The following is a 9,049-nucleotide window of genomic DNA, read 5'->3' as shown; positions in this document are numbered from 1 at the left end:
GTCCCGCGATGCCTTTTTCTTTTTTCATCCCCTCCAGCGAGGATCCCCGATACTCTCGCAACCCCCGACGTCGCTAGCAACCCATCCCTCTCGTCGTCTCTGCACCCCTTTCTCCCGGTCGTTCTCTTGGCCGCTTGCACGGCTACTGGCCGATGCGCCGCGCTTTTGTTTTCCTCTATTTTCCGGTTTTTCCGGGCGGGCCGCATACTCGAACACACGTTGCTGTTGCTACCGCTGTTGCTGTTGGTGTGACGGCCGGTGGTGTGCGGCGCAACAAGTAGCAGATTATAAAAATCACTCGACTGCCCGGGGGGCCGTGCTCGTGGAAAAAGAGGATAAAGGAGGAAGAGGAGGAGGAGGAGGAGGAAAAAGGGGAAAAAAGTATACGAGAGTGCCGTGGCACGCCACGAAGAACGCTTGTCGTCCCTAGAGAACGAGAGAAAAGGATGGAAAGAGGGAGAAAGAGAGAGAAAGAGATAGATAAATACAGAGAAAGAGAAAGAGAGAAACAGAGAGAGACAGAGAGAGAGAGAGAAAGAGTGAGAGAGAGAGAGAGAGAGAAAGAGTGAGAGAGAGAGAGAGAAGGAGAACGACGAGGAGGGAAACACCGAGTGAAAGAGGAGGTGTGGGAGGTAGTAAAGGGAGAAGGGGTAGAGTGTGAGTATGCGAGTGAGATATATATACATACATACGTACATATATATATATACACATATATATATACATATATATATATATATATATATATATATATATAGAGAGAGAGAGAGAGAGAGAGAGAGAGATAGGGAGAGAGAGAGAAAGGATGGGTTGGAGTGTAGGATGCGGGAGTAAGTACACATTTACACATACATATGTATGTTTCTCCCTCTATCTGTTTCCGTCCTTCTCACTAGTGCTAGCTTTGTCTCTTTCCTTCAACACCCACTCTCTCTCTCTCTCTCACTCGTTGGTTTCCACTATTCGCTCGCTTGCTCGCTTCCCTCCTCATCCTTCCAACGCGTACGAGAGAACCGTGCGTGGCGATTTACATTAAACGCCGGCCCGTTCCCTTCCGCTCCGTAGAAAGGTGTGAGTGTGAGGGAGGAGGAGGAGGTGGTGGAGGAGGAAAGGGAGGAGAAGGGATGGCGAGAGAGGGCAGAACTCTCTACCATTGCTCCGAGGAGAAAATCGTCCGAAAATACGCAGATACGAAACGTGCATGGCCGATATACATACACCAATGCACCGACGTGCTGCCCAATAACGGAAAAACTTCCGAGCGTTTAATGAATATCGGAAAAGATTACTCCGAACAAGTATTTTTTATTAATCTTGCCGATTTGATATTATCTGTCTGATAAAAGTTATTGTATCTTGAAATCCTTTTATACTTTTCATTCTTGACAAGAAAACACTTACGTACATGGTTTGAGTTATATCCAATATAACAAATTTCGATTATATATTGATGGATTTTGTTTCTTTAAACTCATGTATATAAATCAGAAAGTATGTGCAGACATTTTTGAGAGTTCTTCGATTTATTTCGATTTTTTTCTTTTTCATTTGGAAACAAAAATATATTTGAGTATGAAGCGAGTAAAAGTCGATCGTATTTTCATTTTACACAACGAATAATATATACATATATATATATATATATATATATATATGTATATGTATATACACGTAGGTAGAGAAACGAACAAAATGAATAGGCAAGCGTGCGCAGTAGCGTAAATGGGAAAAAAATTTGTTCTCCCTATTTTCCGCGCGATCTTTCAGTTCGATAACCAAACAGCACTCAGTTGTAATTTATTTGCAAACGTTTCCCTTCGAATTGTTGTTTCGGGCATTACAATTTATAGGCAGACCCACGTCCTTTCTGATCTCTCGTCGATCGATTTTACACGCGAGGTCAACGACCCTCCTTTCGCTCCCCTTCGCTGGCAAACTGAGAAGAAACGAAAAGCGCCCGTTTGGTCATCCACGGCATCGATGGACACCGCCATATTTATCGACACTAGAATGCACTAGGATGCGCTAGTTCAAACTATATACATATTTACGACCAAACGATCAATACTCACAACTCTGATGGAACTCAACATTATCGTCGTTGCGCGCGTTCGCACCCCGCAGCCACGTTCGTTTCTAACTCGTGCCAATTGAATTTTCACCCGTTCGAAACGCAACCCCCTCCACTTTCATCCTCTTCCATCAAATTGCCTTTATTTCTGATCTGAAAAGATTTTTTTAATTCTCTTTTTTTTCTGGTTTTTTTCTTTCAGTTTATTCAAGATTGTCACGTGATCGACGATTCGAGCCAAATTCACGATTTGTCAATGCGACATGACATCGATTATTAAATAGTTAGAACGATAATTACGATGATAATGAGAGAAATTTGTATTTTTTAATACGATACAGGAAAAGTCGCAATTTATTCGTAAATTTCGAAAGTTGTCGAAACAACAGTAAAGAGACGTAAGCTTGCGCTTTCAACAGTTTGCATTAGTTGCGCAAAATTGTTACAAATTACAATATCTACAATATTGTTGCAAACTCGCTAGTTTGTCCATCTCGTTAGGAATAAAATAAAGTTTGGCAAAGCGACAGCATTAGATTCTTTTATACGGTTGGACTTGATGACGATGGCCGTCAAAAATTTCGGCTCTCTTGGCCGGCGCCTTTCGTTCGCGCCATTTTGTCACCGACAGGTTTCCAATATTTTTCGTTGTCGGTGCATAAGAATAATTTTGCATCGCGTTCATGGCAATCGGCTATCCCGTCGTGGGTCTCGTACTTGCCAAGACCCGGAAAAAGGAGAGGCGGGTTTTCTAGAACGCCTAAAAATAGCGTTGCACACTCGCGAAAATAAAATGGCAGCACGAGTGGTGGAAGAAGAAGAAGAAGAAGAAGAAGAAGAAGAAGAAGAAGAAGAAGAAGAAGAAGAAGAAGAAGAAGAAGAAGACGAAGAAGAAGAAGAAGAAGACGAAGAAGAAGAAGAAGAAGACGAAGAAGAAGAAGAGGAGAAGGAGGAGAAGGAGAAGGAAAAGGAAGAGACGGGAGTAAGAGAGAAAAGGAGAGAAAAGAAAAAGGAAAAGAAAAAGAAAAAGAAAGAAAAAAAAGAATAAACGGAAGGCAAAGCATCTAAAATTGGCGGTACCAGCTTTGCCAATACAGCCAACTATGATGGCGGGTCCTCGTATGTAAAAGTCTGGAATAAAGAGAAGCGAGTGCAACGCTAGGACTGGTGTGCATGCTTAGCTTAGACCATGATGGAACTAGAAATAAAGAGAGATAAAAAGAAGAGCTTGGGAATGTATTCTCCGCCGCGAGAAATCGAGAATAAGACATATAGATAGAGAAAAAGAGAAAGAGAGAGATAGAATGATAAAGAGGAGAGAGAGAGAGAGAGAAAGGGAGAGAGATAGAGATAGAGATAGAGAAAGATAAAAAAAAAGAGAGGGACAAACTCCTGCGCTCGCGCGAATCAGCAAGACCTTCGAGTACTAAGTTTTAACTCGCGGAAAACGCTGCGTACAATGGCTTTTATAGAAGATTATGCTGCCAGAGTATTTAAAGGTTACCACTTCGTTAACGATCTTATCGGCACGATAGATTTTCGTGTCGTTTTAATAACGATATTTATTATAGATATGCATATATATGTAGAGAGAGAGAGAGAGAGAGAGAGAGAGAGAGAGAGAGAGAGAGAGAGAGAGACGTTTGTATAAGTATATACATACTTATACAAATGTGTGTATGTGTGTGTGTGTATATATATATATATATATACATTGAGGTGAAAAAGTAATTACCGATTTATTAATTATTACTGCACGATATGTCAACGTTATGTCAATGTTATTTACTTCGAAATTCGAGGCGATAAAAACGCATCCAAATTTTTTTATTTTTTCCCCTTTTCCCTTCGATGTTGAACTCACTCTCTTCCTCTTTTTCTCTCTCTCTCTCTCTCTCTCTCTCTCGCATTTACAGCCAATTAAAACAATAAAAAAGGTTAACAATTTATTCGTAAGAATGAAAGATCAGTAAAGTACCTACGTCGTTATTGCCAAGAAAGTGTTCGGCTAGTGACCGAAATATTGCGTCCTAAAGTTAAATTTTAAAATTGGCAACGAAAAATACTATGTATGTTGTTCTCCGCGTAATAAACGAATGAATGTATCAAACGAAAGAATGAAAAATAATTAACTATAATGAGATAATAATCGTTTCCTTTTAATAGAAATAATACACTGGCATAAGTTAACGTATCTATCTACTTATAAAAATAAATATAATATTAACGGCGATGAAAACAATTTTGAAAAATCAGCGTACGTCATGTTTCCCTCTTCGTAGAGGAATTATTATTATCATATTGTTCTTCTTCTTTTTTTATCTTTTTTTTTCTTTTAATTGGAACGAGTCAAAAGCAATCGGACGAATAATTTAATATATATATATAATATATATATATTAATTTAATATAATATATATATATATATATATTAAATACATATACATATTAATATATATATATATTAAATACATATATATATATATATATATATATATATATATAAATATATACATATATGTGAAGAGGAGGTTGACAAATTTCGAATGGCTAGGAGGTTGTATGTGATAAAGATTATCATTGGTTAAATGGATAGAGGGATGAGGAGAGAAAGTTTTTTTCTTCGATGATTTCAAGAACGTGGACCTTGCATCTAAAAGAACGTAAAAGAGAGGGAAGGAAGGCTGCAACGTTAAGAAAGAAAAGAGAGTGGGTATGAGAGACAAGGAGAGAGAGAGAGAGAAGGGAGAGATCGTCGACCTTGATGAGAATAGCTCTTCGAACTGACCATACCTCTCGTACATGAAGTTAAAAAGTATCTCTCTCTCTCTTTCTCTTTCTCTTTCCTTCTATCTCTCTCCCGATTTCGTTTCTTATTCTTCTTCTTCTTCTTCTTCTTCTTCTTCTCGTTCTTCTTCTTCTCGTTCATCTCATCTTCCTACTATCCCTCTCGTGTTTCTTAGCGAAATAAATCTTTCCACGAATAAAGCAACACGCACGTTCTTGATTTATTCATTATCTCGATCGGAAATAGACAAATCGATAAGCAAATCGTAGAGAAGGGAGGATTTCTTAGAATTAATTTCTTTGAAAAGAAACAAAAGCTCATCAATAGATTGAATTTTACGATCGAACAAATCCGTCGTGCGATCCGTCCTAACCTCCTATTATGGTTCGCACTCATGGAACAAAGAAAGATGTTGCGTTTCGGCCTAAGTTTCCTTAGACAAAAGTCTCTTGTAAAGAGAAAATATCGTACGTATCATATATGAAAAGGTTTACCTCCGGTGAAAGGTGAGTGGGTGTATATATGTACGTATGTATGTATATACTATGTACTTATTTACGTGGGTAGATCAGAAGCAAGATCGAATGGCGCGCATATGCCGAATAAGAACCACCGAGAGCTCGTGTTATCGACTGAGTTTTCGTTTCTTGGTAACTGGTGGCGCCATCCCTACCGACAGTTGACATCTTCGATAGTCAAGTTTCAGGATTCTCGTGGTTCGTTTCTGAACTATCACTTCCGATTCCTGTATTATAATACAAATTTATATTATTATTGTAAATAAATTATATCTTTGGTTTTTCCTTTATAACGTTACATTCATAGTTAAATACGTTTTTATAAAAATATTTTTAATATTTCGATACATCTTAAATCGATGATATGAATGATTACTGATACGAATGATAACACAATATAATTTTAATCACGATCTATAAAAATGCATCTAAAGGCCAACCTGTCGTATTCGCTTCGCTTAGGGTGAAAGCTTTTATTAATCGTTCGAGTGTTCCTTCCTTCATCTACCTGTGCTTTGTAATACACACGACACAGTGTGTTCCCTTCCCATCCCTAAAAAACAAGTTGGGGTGCAGTAAAAAAAAAGCTTCAAAGTAAAAAGTGTTGTGGGTTGTATCATCGTAAGCTAGAGGCGATGCAAAAAGGGTGATGCCTAAACGACGAGGGTCGTTGGAGGGACGATCCGATTTGTCCCCACGTTTCTATTTTCTTATAGCCTGCTATAAAAACAACCGAGAGTCGAATTCCGTGGCGTTCCGCAATTTTTTTTTATCTATTTACTTATCGTCATACACGAATCGTCATATAATAAAAACAAAAAAAAATATTCGAATTGAATTGTTCATTTGAACATAAAGACTCAAGTCATTTTTTCCTTAATAAAAAAATTCTTTATCATATATTTTTCAATTAATTATCGGTTAAAAAGAGAGTTCCTTTCTAATCGTGTCCGTTTTCACGAAAATTTGAAATTATAACAAAATAGACGGCCGTGTACTTTGTAAATTAAATAACATCGCGATGGGTTAACGAAGTGTAGATTGTGTCGCTCGGACGCTTATCAAGACACCCCCAACCGACTCCTTTTCCTTGCACCTCCCACCGAGTCTCAGCATGATTTATCATCTAAGCGTCTCCCTCTTTCGTTCCCCACCCTGCGGCCTATTTTACCCCACTTTTCCGTCTTTTCCCCTCTTTTACCGAAGGCTGGCCATCCTACCCATCCTACGTGCCCCCCACGACTTATCCCCACCTACGAGACTAACCCTCCCAGAAAAATAAGCCGTTGGACACCTTACCGACTCTCTCAGCTAGCACAGGATTGGTTGTCTTCAAACTGCAGGCAGGATACTGAAAATTCGATTTTCAAAATGGTAGCTTGATCTTCGAGCTCGTTATTATATTTACTTTCTTTTTTGTGAAAAGTATTTTCTCGACAAATATAATTTTTCGAGCTCCGCATATTTTATCGTATAATAAAATGCACCCCAATTTATTTTTTTTTCTTTTTCATCTCGAATTCGATCAATCACTCATCGGTCAATTCTCATCGTTACACATGTACATAAATATGACGAACTCGATAATTATCAACCACTAATTCGATTAATGTAATCGATTCGTGATGTTTAAATCCACTTAGTTTTCCGATAATTGCAAAAGATTTATTTATCGATATCATAATACACAAAAATGAATCGGAAGTGTGCTGGAAGGTTTTATGGAATGCTATGTATCGTACGATTTGCATGCGCGTTTGGAGACGTTGTTGATGTAACGAATCGTTCACATTTTCTGTACGTACGTACATACATACCTGTACGGGCACGAGTCCTGGCTGATATAAATGAGTATAATAATCTCAAAAAAGAAGGTTAAAAGAAATGCACTAATAAAGAGGTTAATTGACCGTTTAATCGAGTAGATTAATCAGAGAACGTCGTTATTCAACGACCAATCAACGAGTTGGAATATTTATACGTTTATTAGCTTGGTTTGCGAACCATATGGGACAGGAAGTATGGATAGGGTGGAGATTTATTAAGTGCTAATTATACATCGATATATATCTACGTCTCTCAATCATTTCTATCGAGGAATAACAAAATATACAAAATGTTTACCATTTCGTAAATGTTGTCGTCGTGTCGCCATTAGCTATAAAATAAACCCTCATCCCCCTATCCGAGTTAATTCTTAAATCGATGAACTCGTAATCATAAATCTTATCGACTTTTACTCGATGAAAGGTCGGAATAGAAAGACAAAAAAAAACGAAAGAAAGAAGAAAGAAAACGAAAAAGAAAAGAAAAATCCACACCGAGCAAATATTATATCGTATTAAAAAAAAAAAAAATTTCAGGATTTTTTCCTCTTAAAATAGAGATACCACTTAGTAAGCATTTTTCAAGAGTACCGTCGAAGGATTTCCTTGATAATAGCGGCTGACCGAAGATAAAGGAAAGCAAGGGTCCGGTCTTCGGTCCAGCACTCGTCAGAAAATCGAAATGCAAATGCCCGGAGGCCCCCCGAAGGGCTCTTTAAATCTCTCGCACGTTTACCGGCTCGGCTCGCTTGTTTATTTTTTAATTAAAGTCTTCCGCGGGCACAGCTTCTCCCGGAACGGTAGCAGGATTAAAAAAGGTCCCCCGGAGTTATTAAGCTAATAATGTGTCCCGTGCCGCGTGCCGTGTGCGCTTACCTTACGGAGCTCGAGCTCACGAAGGAAGGAAGGAATAGAGAGGGTTGGGAAAAAGAGAGAGAGTGAAAGAGAAAGAGAGAGAGAGAGAGAGAAAAGAGAGATAGATAGATAGAGAGAGTGGAAAAAAAAGTTGCTATGTGGCGAGATGCGTGGCAAAGAGAAGAGAAGGAGAAGAGAAAGTTGAGAAGGGCGATGAGAGAGGGTGAGTAAGAGAGCCGTCGGTGAAAAAGAAAAAAAAGAAAACAGAAAGAGAGAGAGAAAGAGAGAAAGAGAGAGAGACAGAAGAGAAAAGAGGTGGGACACGAAGGAAGCAAAAAATCACTCCGGCACGCGTTCCCTCTTTATCGAGGCTCGTTACCCTTTTAGTAGTTAGGATGCTTGGAAAAGAGAAAAAAAAAGAATCTCTCGGTGTACCAAAGTAAAAAACCTTTGCCGTTAAAAACCTTTCCTTCAATTTGATTTTTCAATCTTCGTTTCAAAAAAGAGAAAAGAAGATAAAAGGTAGAGCATTCGTATCTATTTCCTCGTATTTTATCTGTCTTTGTTCTTTTTTATTTTTTCTATCTGTGTTTCTTTGTTTGTTTGTTTGTTTTTTTTTTGTTTTTTTTTTGTTTTTTTTTTTTTTTTTTTTTCTTCAATCAAACGCTCGACAGAGAAGAAAATTTATAAGGGAATCGTAAAACGTTCCTTTTAACGATCGATCGCATACCTTTTGTCAGCACTAATGAAAACGTCTCATGCGTGCCAACGATAAAATGAGGGGAAGAAAAAAGGAAAAGAAAAGAAGAGAAAAGAAAGATGTGGAGGGGGAGTAAAAAAAGAAAGTATTTCAAACGAATGCAGGGAAAAGAATGAGGCTCAAGAGAATCGTCTCGGCAGAACGATTTTCCAATTACACGGACGTGTCGAGAAGGCTCGAATAACATTGCGAGCGTTCAGGTAAAAGTACTCTCTCCTTTGTCGGGAATAG

The sequence above is a fragment of the Vespa mandarinia genome, chromosome 6 (assembly GCF_050613455.1).
Source record: "Vespa mandarinia isolate Hongniang chromosome 6, ASM5061345v1, whole genome shotgun sequence".
NCBI lineage: Eukaryota > Metazoa > Arthropoda > Insecta > Hymenoptera > Vespidae > Vespa > Vespa mandarinia.
The sequence above is the reverse complement of the archived record's forward strand: the minus strand, read 5'-3'. Positions refer to the sequence as shown.